The 15666-nt window shown below is 43.9% G+C and overlaps 1 protein-coding gene across 1 annotated transcript in view; it reads right to left on the bottom strand.

Annotated features, from left to right (window-relative positions):
* Nucleotides 1–15666, bottom strand: part of LDB2 (LIM domain binding 2) — a 124374-nt gene that overhangs the window by 51123 nt on the left and 57585 nt on the right. The gene's annotated exons all lie outside the window — the stretch shown is intronic.

The raw sequence follows: 15666 nt of genomic DNA, 5'->3' as shown, positions 1-15666 counted from the left end.
AAGCACATGAGCTGCTAGAGAGAACACGCTAAACTTTTGACAGCTGTTAATTGACTAGACCCCATTGGCTTTATAACAAACCAATCCTAGTTCCCAAAAACAATAATAGAATAACAACTGGACATTTTTATTCATTTAACATGAATAAAAGAGAATGATAATTTTATTGTAACTTTTATTTCTGCACCATGGGTCTGCAGAGGTGGATTTCAAGAAAATTACAACTGCTGGGTCTATGCAATTGAAGCCCTGCATCCTGTCCTATGCACTGCAAATGAATACAGTTTTGTCCAGTTTTGTGACAATCATACCTGCCCATCTGGATTCTCCTGTTGCATGTCCTTAAGTAAGACTTGCAAGGTGGAATATTCTTGCAAAGGATTACAGCCAGCCATCAATGCCATTTTCATTTATTCTCTGTTCTATTTCAGAAGGGAAGCATTCCGGCCCTTCTCTGCCTATTTCAAAGCAACTGAGCCCAGCCTTCATTTTTCAGCTTTCTTTCCCCTTCTGCAAGGAGACTTATTGCCCACTATTCTGGGTAGATAAAGGTGCTTCAGATATACAATGATCCAGTTAAATGATACATACAATATTATAAAGTTACCAATGTATAAATAAGATTATAAACTCCTGCTCTGTTTACTGAGGTTAACAGAGTTTTAAAATTGTGATTTCCATGGTTTTAGAGACACTTTATGAATAAATCTTACTACCTTATCAGATTTAGAATTATTCACAAGTGTGCATAAGGTTGCAAATTCACCACTCTTCCTCCTTCCTCAAAAGAGAGGAATAGGACACCTTTGGGTGTCTGCTTTCTCCCAAGGAAAAAAGTTGGAGCCTGGTTGTCTCAACTGGGATCATTATGTCTCATTCATAATCACATTCGTCAAGTTCTGTTGGAATGAATTATACTTCAGTTGGTCTCCTTCAACTAGTTTTCGGACTAAACTTCAAATTATCCACCAATCTTAGTTCTTTTTAGATGGGAAGAAGGCAACCTCAAACAATGTTTAAATCTCTTCCTCACTGCTATTATTGTTCATTGAAGATTACATTTGGAGAATAGAAAATTGGTTCATATTTTGCACCACTGGTGTGTAATAGCTATCCTATATGATGTCAAAATGTATGCCCAAAGGAGGTGGGGCTTGCATCACAATGCTTTCATCATTCTGCCCCTGGCAACATCTCTTGTAGATGCTGCGAATATACTTGAATAAAACTTAAATTAGTCCAGTGCCAAGTATCCACTTTTCCTCTACTCTGTTACACATCACTGCATTTTATTTTTAATTACTAGCACACATACACACATTTGTAATTTGTAGAAGACCAGCATCTTTTCTATTTAGAGTGGGGAACTTATCTGCATAGTTCCAAATAATTTTTTTAAAAAATCCTTCCAGCTTCCAGTATGTAAAAATGATAACCACAAGATTTAGAAGTTTGCTAAGCATTATTTCCATTATTTGTTTTTTAAAAAAACATGGTAGGAAATTTTAGTATACAATACTCAGTTTGTTAAACCCTCTTAAATCAAAGGAGACCACAGGAGAGATCCTTGCAGAAAAATTAAAATGAACCCACAGCAGGCAGAGAAAGAACTTGCTCATTATTTAAAGGAGAGGATGTATTTGAGCAAAGTAAAGAGATTCCCGATATAATTAATCAGTAATATCCTATTATAGATGCAAGAGTATTTCTAAATTTATTAATGCAGTGCTGGAATTTAATAAAATACTTCTTCACAATTTCTTCTCAGAATCTTGGGATATAATTTGTGGAATTACTGTTAATTCGTATTACTGGAATATGATTCATGCAGTCTTTACAGATTGAAGTATCCTCTATACAATGTTACTCAACACTAGCAATTTTAAGGTGTGCAGAATTCTTCCTGGCATGGCTGGCCAGTTCAAGTGGTTGGAGTCCACACATCTTTTGCTAAGGTGAAAAACATTACTCTATAGAATAAGCTTGTTCTCTAATTAAACTCACTCAGGATGGCCTGAGAACTGAAGAAGGCAAGAATGGCTTTAAGAAGAAAGCTTGCTTACGGAGAAAACCTCCTGACATCATGTTTCTCTGTCACTGTCAATTTTTATGGGATTAAGAATTTTTATTAGTAAAATAGGTAAAATATTGCTGACTGGTTATTTCAACCCACATTCCTCTACTATTTGGAGATGTTTCTTTATCACTGTAAACCAATGAAATTTCTTGTTTTGCCATTGCAACTTCACATCAGCATGTTCTGCATTTTATTTCTCTATTTAAAAATTAGCCAGAGGAAAGAAATGGAAGGGCAGCACACAGTTATTTTTTCAAAAAATGCAAAACATCATATGCTTTGCTTCGTGATATAGAAATATATAAAAACGTAAATATAGAAAATGTAAAATATGTCCTATTAAATTGATTTCTTAACCTCCTGGATTAATCAATACAAATTACATTTCAAAATAATCATGCTGTAGTTGCCATATAATACCAAAAAGTTTCACTCCTATGGTTTGCCAAATATATTTGCATTGTTTACCATTATATATATTTTAATAACTGATGATCTCATGGAGTAAGCAGAGATAAGGAAGTCAATTTCTCTTGCACTAGGAAAAGTATTGCAGTTCTCTCTGCCTAGCCCTTCAAGATACTACTGGCATTGTAATCCACTGCTGGTAATGTCTGCACCCCAAATACCTTCTGCAAAACACCACATTGGATATGGCTGGTAGGAAGCTGGAGCTGGCAATAGAATCCCTAAACAGATGTGTCAGGACTGTGGGAGAGGAAGCTGTTACCTAGGCAACCGACGACCAGCAGTGGTAGACCTACTGAGGTAAAGAGCCAGAGTGACAGGTAAAAATGCTGTGGGTTCTGTGGAAGAGGACAAGAAGAATCTGCTTGAGCTGGGAGAAAGTCAAAGAGACTTCAGCATCAAAATTATCTCTCCCTAGAAGAAACCATTCAGACTCATAGAAAAGAAAAAATCATTAAATGTCCTTAAAAAAGTAGCACCATCAAATGCTTCTGTGATAGATAGAAAAATACCCCAAACCTTCCTAGGAAAAAAAGGAGAGCATTGGTGATAGGATAGTCATTTTTTAAGGGAACAGAATCAGCCGTCTGTAGACCAGACAGTCAATCCAGAGAGGTATGTTGTCTTCCTGGAACAAAAATCAAAGATGTGGCTGAGAACCTAACCAAAATAATAAAATCACAAGATTACTATCCTTTTGTACTACTACAGGTAGAGGGATGAATGACTTGAAAACAATATTGAGTGATTACAAGAAGCTAGGCAAGAAAATGGAGGACTTAGGTGCACATATAGTTTTTTCATCTATACTGCCAACGAAAGGACAACATCTGGTAAAAGAACAAAGAATTCTAGAAATGAACCACTGGCTAAAGAGTTGGTGTCACCAAAAAAACTTTGGATTCCTGGACCATGGTCTGTGATATCTCCAGGATGACCTTTTGGCAAGGGATGGGCTGCACCTCATAATGACTGGAAGAATGTTTTCAGAAAATGACTGGCTCAATTTATCAGGAGGGCTTTAAACTAAAATTGAGGGTGGAGGGTGACCAATCTTTAGGATCTCCAGGACCTAATTCCAAGCAAAACACCTTAGAAAGCAAGTCAAATAATGAAGTAAGGAGGGATGGGAAGGAAGACAAATTCATACATCAAATAGGAGACATAGGAAGCATACCCAGAGTCAGACATAAAGATCTCAAGTGCCTATATACAAATGAACAAAGTCTGGGGAATAAACAGGGTGAACTTGAACTATTAATACATGAAGTTAGATATGATATAGTTGGAATAACAGAAACTTGGTGAAATAAAACACATAACTGGACCATACTGATAGAAGGATACAAACTGTTCAAAAAAATGGCTCCTCTCCTAACTTGAGAAAGTAAAGACTCTTAAAATGAATTATTTCAAAAGGAACCTTTAATCAGTCAGGATGGAAACTATTAGAAGCAAACCAGCATCTGAAAACCTTTAGGCCATGCAAATGGGATTAAGCTGATAATGACCCCTCCCCTTTGTCCGAATGCTAATTCTGACCAATACACAAGTGTGAAGATGCGTCCTTAACTCTTCTGCCCTGGGAGTCAATAAAGCACACATTCCTGTTGTATAGTAAAAGTTAGTCCTCGCTGTTACGAATGACAGCTCGGCAGCAGCCAGGCGCGTCTTAGCCAATCAGACGCGCCTGTCAGTTGCCGGGCGAGTCTGAGGAACTATAAAAGGCAGACTCGTTCAAACTGTCAGTTGTTCAGCACCAGAGCAGACGAACACTCCAGTCCAGCTGGAGCTGCTTCTCTGCCTCTCTCTCTGCACAGATCATCCTTCTGTTGCTACATTGTTAAACCAGCACCCTGCCTGGTTGTTACCTGTTACTGTTACAAGTTGTGTTAAAATAAATTGGTTACAGAGTTACCGGACACGAGCCTCTGTCTCATTCCTGAAGATATAATACTGGCGACGAGGACTGGGGACCTGTAACCAGAAGAAAAAGGAACCAACTGCCACTTCTCCAACCAACTGCTATGGCCGGAATGCCAATGTTTGCCCCTTTTGGGGTTGGAGGTGAAACCTGGGAGGCATTTCTTGAACGGTTTGAATGCTTTTTAATCGCTAACAACTGTCAAGGTCAGTCTCAAGTGAGGAAATGTGGGTTCTTCCTTACAGCTTGTGGCCCAGAAATGTTTGCCACCGCAAGGTCCTTTGCCGCCCCTAGAGCGGTGTACGACCTCACCTGGCAAGAACTAACAGACGGATTGCAGGCATACTACGCACCTACTCCATCTCAAATAGCCAGACGCTTCGCTTACCGCAGGCGAGTCCAAAAGCCTGCAGAAACGGTAAATCAATTTTTGCAAGCCTTGAGAGTTGCTGCAGCGCAGTGTGAGTTCCCAGATCTTGAGGCAAATCTAGCAGAGCAATTCGTCTGTGGCCTAAAGGATATTTTTCTCAGGCGTAGACTTTTGGGCAAGCCTAAGGTCACATTAGCTTATGCCATAGACGAGGCTCGCGCTGCGGAGTTGGCAGATTCATCCTCCAACGAAATAGAACGCTACCTCGCGCAGATGACGGTTGCTGGAGGGTTACCTGCCACTCAAGCCTCAACCGTTCCAACTCTTCCTCCGCTCCAGCAGCCAACGTACATTACAAATCTAATTGATGAGCTAGCCCCCCTGCCTGACTATCTACAACAACTTCAGGTAGATAGACTTGGAGCACAACCCCGCCGTCAGCAGCCTCGACAGAGTCAAGCCATCAGCCGTTTCCCTTCAAACTCCTCTGCTTGCATTGGCTGTGGCGGAGCGCACGCCCGGGCTAATTGCCCCTTCAAGGCAGCGGTTTGCCGCCGCTGCGGAAAGAAAGGACATTTAGCCCATGTCTGCAAGGCTTCACTTCCTACTCCTTCTGCAGCAATCGAGCCACCTCCTCCATATGGTCCTCCTCCACCCCCGCCGAAGAGCTCGCAGCAGCGGAAACCTGCTCAGCGTCAAGACGAATGCTTTAACATCAATCAAGCTTCTTCGTCCCTGCATGACACCTCCATCAACTCATCCTCACAGGGTACGGACAAAATCAATATTAAAATACTGATTGAAGGGAAGCCGTGTCAGATGGAAGTGGACTCCGGCTCATCAAAATCCCTTCTTTCTTGGGACACTTTTTCTATGTTGTGCCCCCACGTGAAACGTTGTCACTTGTCACCCCTTAACGCAATTTTAACAGACTATCAAGGCTCCCATATCTCTATCCTAGGTTCATATGCCTTGAGGGTTTCTTATGGCAAGTTTTGCGCTGTTTTACCTGCTTTAATTGTTCAGAAACCTTTACCAGCAATTCTGGGGTTAGAATGGTTTTCTCCCTTGGGTATCTCCCTTCAGGGGATTCATTCTACTGCGGACACGCCCCCAGACATAGCAGCAGTCTTGTCAGACTATGCTGATATCTTTGATGGCCAGCTAGGCCATTACAAAGGCAGCCCCAGATCCCTTAGCTTGGACCCCCAGGTTGCACCAATCAGACTGAAGGCCCGCAGGGTGCCCTTTGCATTAAGGCCAAAGGTTGAAGCTGAGCTCGATAAGCTCGTGGCGCAGGGCATACTGGAGCCCGTCGACCACTCACCTTGGGAGACCCCCATTGTGATTGCGGTGAAGGCCGACGGCTCCATTAGGATCTGCGCCGACTATAAGTCGACCATCAACCTTGGCCTTCAGGCAAACCCCTATCCAGTCCCTGTTGTACAGCACCTGCTCCATTCCTTGGGGCAGGGCCGTATTTTCGCTAAACTGGATATGGCGCAGGCCTACCAGCAACTCCCTGTGGATGATGATGCAGCGGCTGCCCAAACCATCGTCACCCACCGGGGGGCTTTCTGTTGTCGCCGCCTTCAATTCGGCGTTTCCGTTGCCCCGGGGATTTTCCAGAGCCTCATGGAACGTCTGCTCCATGGGCTCCCTGGAGTGGTACCTTACTTTGATGACGTCCTGATCGCTGCTGACAGCCGCTCAGACCTCATCAAAGTACTGAGGAAAGTCCTCGACCGTTTCAGGGGCGCGGGTCTTAAATTTAAACGCAGCAAATGTTTCTTTGCTGTGCCCCAAGTGGATTTCCTGGGCTTCACAATTGATGCCCAGGGAATTCATCCTACCCCTTCTAAATTGGCAGCTATCAGGAACGCTCCCACTCCTACTACAAAGGCGCAGCTCCAATCGTTCCTGGGGCTTCTAAATTTCTATGCGCCTTTCATCCCTCACAAGGCATCACTAGCCGAGCCGCTACATCGGTTGCTCGACCGATCCGCGCCTTGGCAATGGGGCAGCCGCGAAGCGCATGCGTTCGCGGCTGTCAAATCCCTGCTGACGTCAGAGGCAGTCTTAGTGCAATATAGTGACAAGATGCCCCTGACTCTAGCATGTGATGCCTCCCCCGTCGGTTTGGGGGCTGTTCTGAGTCACGTCCTGCCCAACGGCTCAGAAGCCCCCATAGCTTTTTATTCCAGAACACTGTCCTCGGCTGAGAGGAACTACAGCCAGATTGACAAGGAGGCTCTGGCTGCAGTGTCTGGAATCAAAAAGTTTCACGACTACCTATACGGGCGGCACTTCACCCTATTCACAGACCATAAGCCACTCCTTGGGCTACTGGCTGGTGATAGACCGACCCCTCCTATCCTGTCCCCAAGGATGACCAGCTGGACGGAGTTCTTAGCGGCGTATTCTTATGCCCTGTGCTACCGTCCGGGCAAGCAAATAGGGCATGCAGATGCCCTTAGTCGCTGCCCTCTTCCGGACACGGAAGATCAAGCGGTTCCTTGCCGTTCTGTTCTGGCAATTGCTCAGTTAGAATTGCCATTGACTTCTACCGATGTGGCAGCCTACTCTCGGTCTGACCCCACACTGTCACAGCTATTGAACTGGGTCCTGAGAGGCTGGCCTGCGGGTGAGTTACCACCTCAGTTCAAGCACTTCAAGAACAGACAGTGGGAGCTTTCTATACATTCAGGCTGCCTACTGTGGGGCGACCGTGTGGTCATCCCAACGGTCCTCCGACAACAGATTCTGCAACGTCTCCATGAAAGTCACCCCGGAGTAAGCAGAATGAAGGCCCTTGCTCGCAGTTTCGTTTGGTGGCCAGGGTTAGATGCAGAGATTGAAGCCTGGGTCGCCAAATGCAAAACCTGCCAGCAGTCCCGACCATCTCCTCCTTCCTCTCCCTCCCGGGAATGGGAGATGCCTCGGGGTCCCTGGTCTAGAATACATATAGATTTCGCTGGCCCCTTTCACGGCCAGACTTTCCTTATAGTTGTGGACGCGTACTCTCGATGGGTGGAAGTATTGCTCATGCACTCCACCACATCTGACAGTACTGTGTGAGCCTTGCGACGATTGTTCGCAACCCACGGGTTGCCGGACACAGTAGTGTCCGACAATGGCCCGCAATTCACGTCTACAACGTTCCAAACATACCTGGCCGAGCAAGGGGTCCGCCACACGCTGGTTGCCCCTTGCCACCCGGCCAGCAATGGCCGAGCGGAAAGGGCGGTTAGATCTGCCAAGGAGGCTTTGGGCCGTCTAAACCGTGGAGACTGGCAGGCAAGGGTGGATGCTTACTTATTGGCACAGCACTCCACACCTTGCCCCCTGACACAGAAAAGCCCCGCGGAGATGTTGATGGGCAGGCGCCTGCGGACCACCCTGGATAGATTGCATCCCGTCTATTCAGGAATTCAGTCTGGCAACCTGGGGCCTCCAACCCCCTCCCGCACTTTTAAGCCTGGGGACCTGGTTTGGGCTAGAAACTATGGAGGAGAGACGAGATGGGTGCCCGCAATTATAACCGAAATAACAGGGCCCGTTTCCTACAGGATTTGAGTTTCAGATGGATCAACCTGGAGAAGACACCTGGATCAATTGAGACAACGACGGTCATCAGAAAATGATTCTCAAGCCGACACGCAAGGTCCTGGCTTAACCGTTTCTCAGCCAGACCTGAACCCGCAACCGCAGTTAAATAACCACAACTCTCCAGCCTTCTCCAATCCAGGCCAGCCTAGCTCAGTATCACAGCCCAGCAGTGCTTCTCAATCCGGAGTTGAAAACCCCAACCCATTACGTTTAGGCCAACATAGACCTAGCCTTCCCCTTCCAGAGGCCGCCTACCGGCCTAGTCATAAGCCGTCAACATCCTCGGCCGCGCCCCCTTCGCCCAGCTTACCATTCAGTGGGAGTCATCCATTCAGGGTTCCTCTGCCATCAGACGTCACCTGGAGCTTCACTCCCCGAGGGGAGGAGCTCAGACAGGGACATCAATGCGATGATCCGCCTGCAATGCAATTGTGGCGTTCGGGGCGTGTCCGCCGTTCTCCTGTATACTTACAAGACTACGCGTGCGCAAACATCACGCATGCGCACAGCTGGGGGGGAAGAAGTGTTGTATAGTAAAAGTTAGTCCTCGCTGTTACGAATGACAGCTCGGCAGCAGCCAGGCGCGTCTTAGCCAATCAGACGCGCCTGTCAGTTGCCAGGCGAGTCTGAGGAACTATAAAAGGCAGACTCGTTCAAACTGTCAGTTGTTCAGCACCAGAGCAGACGAACACTCCAGTCCAGCTGGAGCTGCTTCTCTGCCTCTCTCTCTGCACAGATCATCCTTCTGTTGCTACATTGTTAAACCAGCACCCTGCCTGGTTGTTACCTGTTACTGTTACAAGTTGTGTTAAAATAAATTGGTTACAGAGTTACCGGACACGAGCCTCTGTCTCATTCCTGAAGATATAATAGTTCCCATGGCTATCTCTAGTTAGACATCAAAGTTATATATCCCACATGGCTACCATAAACATCCCTCCAGAGATATTGGGACCTTCAGTCTCCTGATGACAGGAAACCAGTTGTAAAGTTGTAAAACTCAGTTGTTTCAGATGTAGCTAATGATTTAACTCCGAGGCTCCCCTCTTTCCAATTGAATGGCAGTACCACTTTTAGGGATCTGACACCAGACCCCATAAACCAGGAGTTGCACTGTATGTAAAGGACTATATTGCTACAAAAATGCATGAAACCAAAGACAAAAACCTCCTAGAATGCATGAGTCAATATAAAAGAAAAAAAGAATGACGTGGTCATAGGTATATACTATAGGCTACCCAATCAAGCAGAAAAAATAGATGTCCTTTTTGCTAACCAATTAACATGTAGGAAACACACTACAATAATAATGGGGAACTTCAATTACTCTGACATCAATTGGAAGACTAATTCTGCACCAAATAAGAAATCAAATAGGCTCCTACCAACCTAGCTGACAACTTTGTCATCCAAAAGGTAGAAGAGGGAACTACAGTGACAGCTATACTGGACTTAATTCTAACAAACAGAGAAGAAGTGGTAGTTGAAACTGCAGGAACCTTGGGTGATATAAATAAACCTTAAATAAATATAAACCTTGGGCATATAAATAAAACGAAACCTGAAACCTGTGAGAGTGACCATGTCATACTAGAATTCAACATAACACAAACATAAGAAATAGCACATAATAATACAGAATCCTAGATTTTAAAAGAGCTGATTTTAACAAACTCAGAGTGAACTTGGGAAAGGTTCCTTGGATGAAAATCCTTAAGGGGAAAACAACTCAAGAAGCTTGGGAAATTTTGAAAAATATGATCATAAAAGCCCAAACCAGCACAATACCACTGAGAAAGAAAAACAAAAAATCCAAGAAGAATCCAGCATGGATGCACAAAGATCTCTCTGACAAATTGAAAGACAAAAAGGGCAAGCACAAAAAATGGAAAGAAGGACACATAAATAACTAAGGCAGAATATTAACAGCCAGAATCTGCAAAGACAAAGTCCGGAAAGCAAAGGCTCAGAATGAACAAAAACTTGTGACAAAAGTCAAAGATAATAATAAAAAAGTTTCTTCCAACATAAAAATAACAAGAAAAAAAAATCAAGGAAACAGTCGGTCCACTAAAGAGAGAAGATGGCAAAGAAGTAACAGGCAACAGAGAGAGAGAGTTGCTTAACTCATTTTTTTGCATCAGTCTTCATGCAAAAAGAAAGTATAGCCCAGCCTACCAAAAACATAATTGTAAAAGACAGACTAGAAGTTAAAATAAGCACAAAAAAGAAGGTAAGAGAATACATGTCATGGGTCTAGGTCAAAACCTGACCTAATGCAAGTGATACTCTGTTTCCCTGAAAATAAGACCTCCTCAGATAATATGCCCAATCGGGCTTTTGGGCAAATGCACTAAAATAGGGCCTCCCCAAAAATAAGCCCTTCCCAAAAATATTGCAACACAGCAGCAGCCATTAGGTGACCACACTCTCCGCCTCTTGCACCTCAAAATTAATAAGACCTCCCTGAAAATAGGCCAAGCTCTTATTTCGGGGCTCAAAAGAAAATAAGATTCTGCCTTATTTTTGGGGTAACATGGTAGTGATCTATAAAATGAGTGTCAGACATTACCCAGTTAGATCCCTAGGAAAGAAATACTCTTAATTGCAGTTGGTTGAAGTGATCAGTTCTTTTACTGAAGATCAGTGGTTGTAGTGAAAGCAAGACTAGATCTGAGTCCATTTGCCCTTGATTTATGTCCACAATTGAGCCCAAAATTTTTGTTAAGTGAGACATTTGTTAAGTACATTTTGCCCCATTTACAACTTTTCTTGCAGTTGTTAAGTGAATTGGCTTCCCCATTGACTTTGCTTGTCAGGTCACAAAAAGTGATCACATGACCTTGGGACATAGCAACGGTCATAAGTATGAACCAGTTGCCAAGCATCTGAAATTTGAATTTGTGACCAAAGGGATGCTGCAATGTCATAACTATGAAAAATGGCCGTAAGTCACTTTTTTCAGTCCATTGTAACTTTGAACTGTCACTAAATGAACTATTGGAAGTTGAGGACTAACTGTATTTGCATGCAAAAGGTTACAATTTTCCCTTTTCCCTGATCCTCCCCCCTTGACCAACAATGTCCAATAGCATTCCAGATTGATATTTTGGGAACTGCTTTGAAGCTGGGTGATTCTCAAAGTAGTTTCACATTCTATCCCCAGGCCAGGTATCCTTGGTGCCTGATTTATTCTGGCTTGACATCTCTGGTTCCTGTCAGCTTGTTTCGTTTCCCCTTTTAGCTGTCTTTTTTTCTTGAGCCCAGTCTTCCCCCAATTCCTTCCCTCTCCCTTTTCAGTTTATGACAAGATGCCAACATAGTGAAGAAAAGCAACTGAAGATGAAGATCTGACAATAAGCTTGTGTAGTTCCTAATTCATAGCATTTCTGTCTTTGAGGACTAGGCTTCTGGAAGAATTGCTAGTAATCCTTCCAGTGGTGGGTTTCTGCCAGTTCACACCGGATCGGGCGAACCGGTTGGTGGATTTTACCGATCTGGTGAGAGGAGGTTCGACCAGTGGACCCGGAAGTAACTTCCGGAATGCCTGCCCCGGCCCTATCACTCGCTCGCCTGTCGCAGCTCACTCACTCCCCTGCCCGTCTGCACTAAACTAGGCTAGCCCAGCCCGCCGCTCACTGATTGGTTGGAGGCCAGCCAATCAATGAGCAGACTGGAGGAGACCTGTTTAAAAGCATGGTGCCAATGGCCAACATTCCTCTCTTTCTCATTCCCTAGCTGACAGCTTGCTGATCGGTCCTCCCTTCGCTTCACCTTCCAGCAGATTGCTGCTTCCCTCTGGTAAGCAACTAAGCGTGACGGGGGGCGGCGGGAGGTTAGCTTACGCCAGCTCGTGAAAGCTGTGAGCTGGTGTATGCCGCGTGGCCGAAAGCAGGTGGGTGGCAGCAGTGGTGGCGGCGCCACGCAGCTGAAAGTGGGTGGGTAGCAGCGGTGACAGCCTAGCTTTCGTGAGGGGAGGCCTAAGTTCAGGCCTTCACTACTGGTTCGGTAGTGGTTTGGCGGCCTGGGTCGCTGGAACTGGCAGCGACCCAGGCCTGCCATACCCCTGAAGCAGTTCTCTTGGCAGCAGCATAGTTGCCGCCATCCTGTTTTTTGCTTTTGCACATAACAATTTTTATTGCACTGTGCATGCATGCATAGCACGCATCAAGTGTGCGCACGGTGCACACATGAGCGAACCAGCAATAGTGCCTGCCAGAACCCACCCCTGCTAATTAATGTTTCCTGAAGCTATATCTGAGCTTGAACAAGCTTATGTTTCTCTTCCTATAGATTTTTCCTGGATTTTGCAATGCTGTTTTCCTAGATTGGTGAAACAATGTGCCTATTCACATTGTAAGAAAGAAAAATGTCTCAAATGAAATGTAAAAAGCCATGGTGGTGCAGTGATTAGAATGCTACTTCTACTGACTGCCAGCTGACTGCAATTTGGCAACTCGAATCTCACCAGGCTCAAGATTGACTCAGCCTTCCATCCTTCCCAGTAAAATGAGGACCCAGATTTGTTGGAGGCAATATGCTGACTCTGTAAACCACTTTGAGAGTGCTGTAAATCAGTATATAAGTCTAAATGTTATTACTGTTAGCCATAATACATAGTAAAATATGCATAAAATGTGTACTAATATTTGCATAACCTTTTATTTAAAATTCAAGAAATTAGAAGAAATATAGTTTTGGTTGGAAAAATGGAAAATAGCAAAATCAAATTGGACAAATTCTGCTTTACCCATTTATGTTCAATTTACAGAGCAATGAAAATTGTAATGAAATAGACACACATCCAAAACAGGTAGAAGTTATGCCCAAATAGTGTAATACAGTTTTTTCATTTGTATGAAAGCATCAAAATCTGCAAACATCTCTAAATGAAAGGCATCCATTAAAGAATGTTTCGACTCAAATCAGCATTTGTCTTCCAGTCCCAAGGAATTGGAGCTATGTAGGATTCAACCTCCAAGAGTTACATTCTGTCTTTAAGCAACTCATCAGAAAAATGTTGAAGAAAGTTTTGCTAATACAATTTATCAAAACGATTCTGCATGTCCTTGGTGGCCCTTAGAAAAGGAACTCAAAGAGATCAGGTGAGGAATTGTGATTATGATTTAAGTGACACGTTTGAGGGAAGCTAAAGGCATGTTTCTAAGAGCTTTCTGAGAAGCTTAAATTAAATAGGGTTAATTCCTAGAAAAGTACATCAAGGATTACAGCTAAGATGTTCACTGATGGTCAGTGACTGACATGTCTCACATATCTAATCACTTGGTGATTAGAAAACCCCAGGCTTTGGGGTTGAGCAGTAACAGGTAGATGGAGATGAAATTGCTGAGCCAAACATATGTTCTTCATATCTATGCAGCTTTTGGAAAGACCCTGCCAGTTATAGTGACAGTGGACAGTCAAAAAAAAAAAAAATCTTCCCAAAACTCCTGTTTTTCTCCCAGATCCTCTGATAGGCTTTCCCCTTGAATTTTTCATGACCTCTGTCCAGCATTTTGAGGCAAAGAGCTTATGCTATTCATAGTTAGCAATTTCTGATCAGCAGAGACTACCCAACCCAATTTTATTACATTCTGCAGCTCCTTCATCTCTTGATGAAGTTTTGGATAAGACTTCGTTTTCTTACTGTGTTGGAAAGAAAGCTCAGGAGATATGATTAGTAGTTGCTTGTTTCAGTAAACACTGAATATAACATATGCCTCTCAACTAATGTGTATCCAAACACACAATTTACAAATAATTAACATCATGTTAATTAGTCAAATTAATTTATGCCACTTGGTGGGATTATTTTTTCAGAGCCTTTAGGGAATTTGCCAGCAGTTTGAGCCAGAAAACTGAAAATTAACTTAGGAAAAGTGTTGTGATTGGCTGTGACATGCAGTGTGAACAACCAAACCTGGGAGCCATCAATGCTAATGGCTACCCCTTGAAAGTAAGCTACCAAATTGGTGCTAGCAGCATTCCACCCATAAAAATTTATATATTGACTAGCAACATCTCCCCTTACCTCTGGACATACTATGCTCTAATTCCAGAAAAGTTTTTAATATATTGCTTCTCCCAGGATGAAGGCAAAGTGAAGCTGAGCTAGCAAATATGTGTTTCAGACAACAAAGGGCATTTTGACTCTGCCATTGATCTCAACCCCTTGGCTGATGAAAGTGATGTCCTTCAAAATCAAATCTAGACTTCAGAATGTATGCAAATGTAAGCAAGCTCACTGTTCCTATTAAATCAGGGTTTGGTTTTAAATTGCAGCTGATCATTTCTGATTCCTGGGCTGAAATCTTTAATAAGAACTGGAAACTGGAGTTGATTAAGTCTTTATATCTAGGCTAGGTCTTTTGTCTAAGCCAGGGATCACATCATCACGACAGTGTCACATGACGTATCAGGACTCCCCCCCCCCCATTTGCTAAACCAGAGTGTGCATGGCTGACGTGTGATGATCCAGCCCTTGGCCCGCGAGTTTGACAGTTCTGGTCTAGGCTAATTAAACCCTTGTGTCAACCTGCTCAGGGTACAGCATGATGATAGCATAAATAGAATAAAATAACAGTTGGAAGGATCTGGAGTCTTTAAGTCCCCCCCCCCCCTTAGGCAGGAAACCCTATAGCAATGATGGCTAATTTTTTTGTCGTTGCGTGCTGAAAGTGCTATCATGCACCTGTAATGCAATGTGCATGCAACCCCCTATGCCCCTTGCCCCTCTGCGCATGCAAATGCACCCCCGTGCTCCTCCTGCCCCCGGGCATGCGATTCCCTGTGCTCCGCCCACACCCCATTTTGGGCCTAGTTGGCAAGCTGTTCCACTGGTTAATTGTCCTCACTGTTAGGAAATTTCTCCTTAATTCTTGCTTCTCTCTCTTTAATTAGTTTCCAATCATTGTTTCTTGTCCTGCCCTCTGATGCTTTGGAGAATAATTTGACCCCCCCTTCTTTGTGGCAGCCTCCTCAAATACTGAAATACTGCTATCATGTCATCCCTAATTCTTCTTTTCTTTAGACTAGCCAGACTGAAAACCAGCAGCCATTCTTCATATGGTTTAGTCCCCGGGCTTTTGATCATCTTAGTTGCTCTTGTTTGAACTTTTTCCAAAGTCTCAACACCTTTTTTGTAGTATGGTGATCAAAATTGGTTGCAGTATTCCAGGTGTGGTCTTACTAGGGTTTTATAAAGCGGTACTAATATTT

Source organism: Thamnophis elegans, chromosome 9 (genome assembly GCF_009769535.1).
Source record: "Thamnophis elegans isolate rThaEle1 chromosome 9, rThaEle1.pri, whole genome shotgun sequence".
Lineage (NCBI taxonomy): Eukaryota > Metazoa > Chordata > Lepidosauria > Squamata > Colubridae > Thamnophis > Thamnophis elegans.
This window is presented reverse-complemented; position numbering and strand designations above follow the sequence as displayed.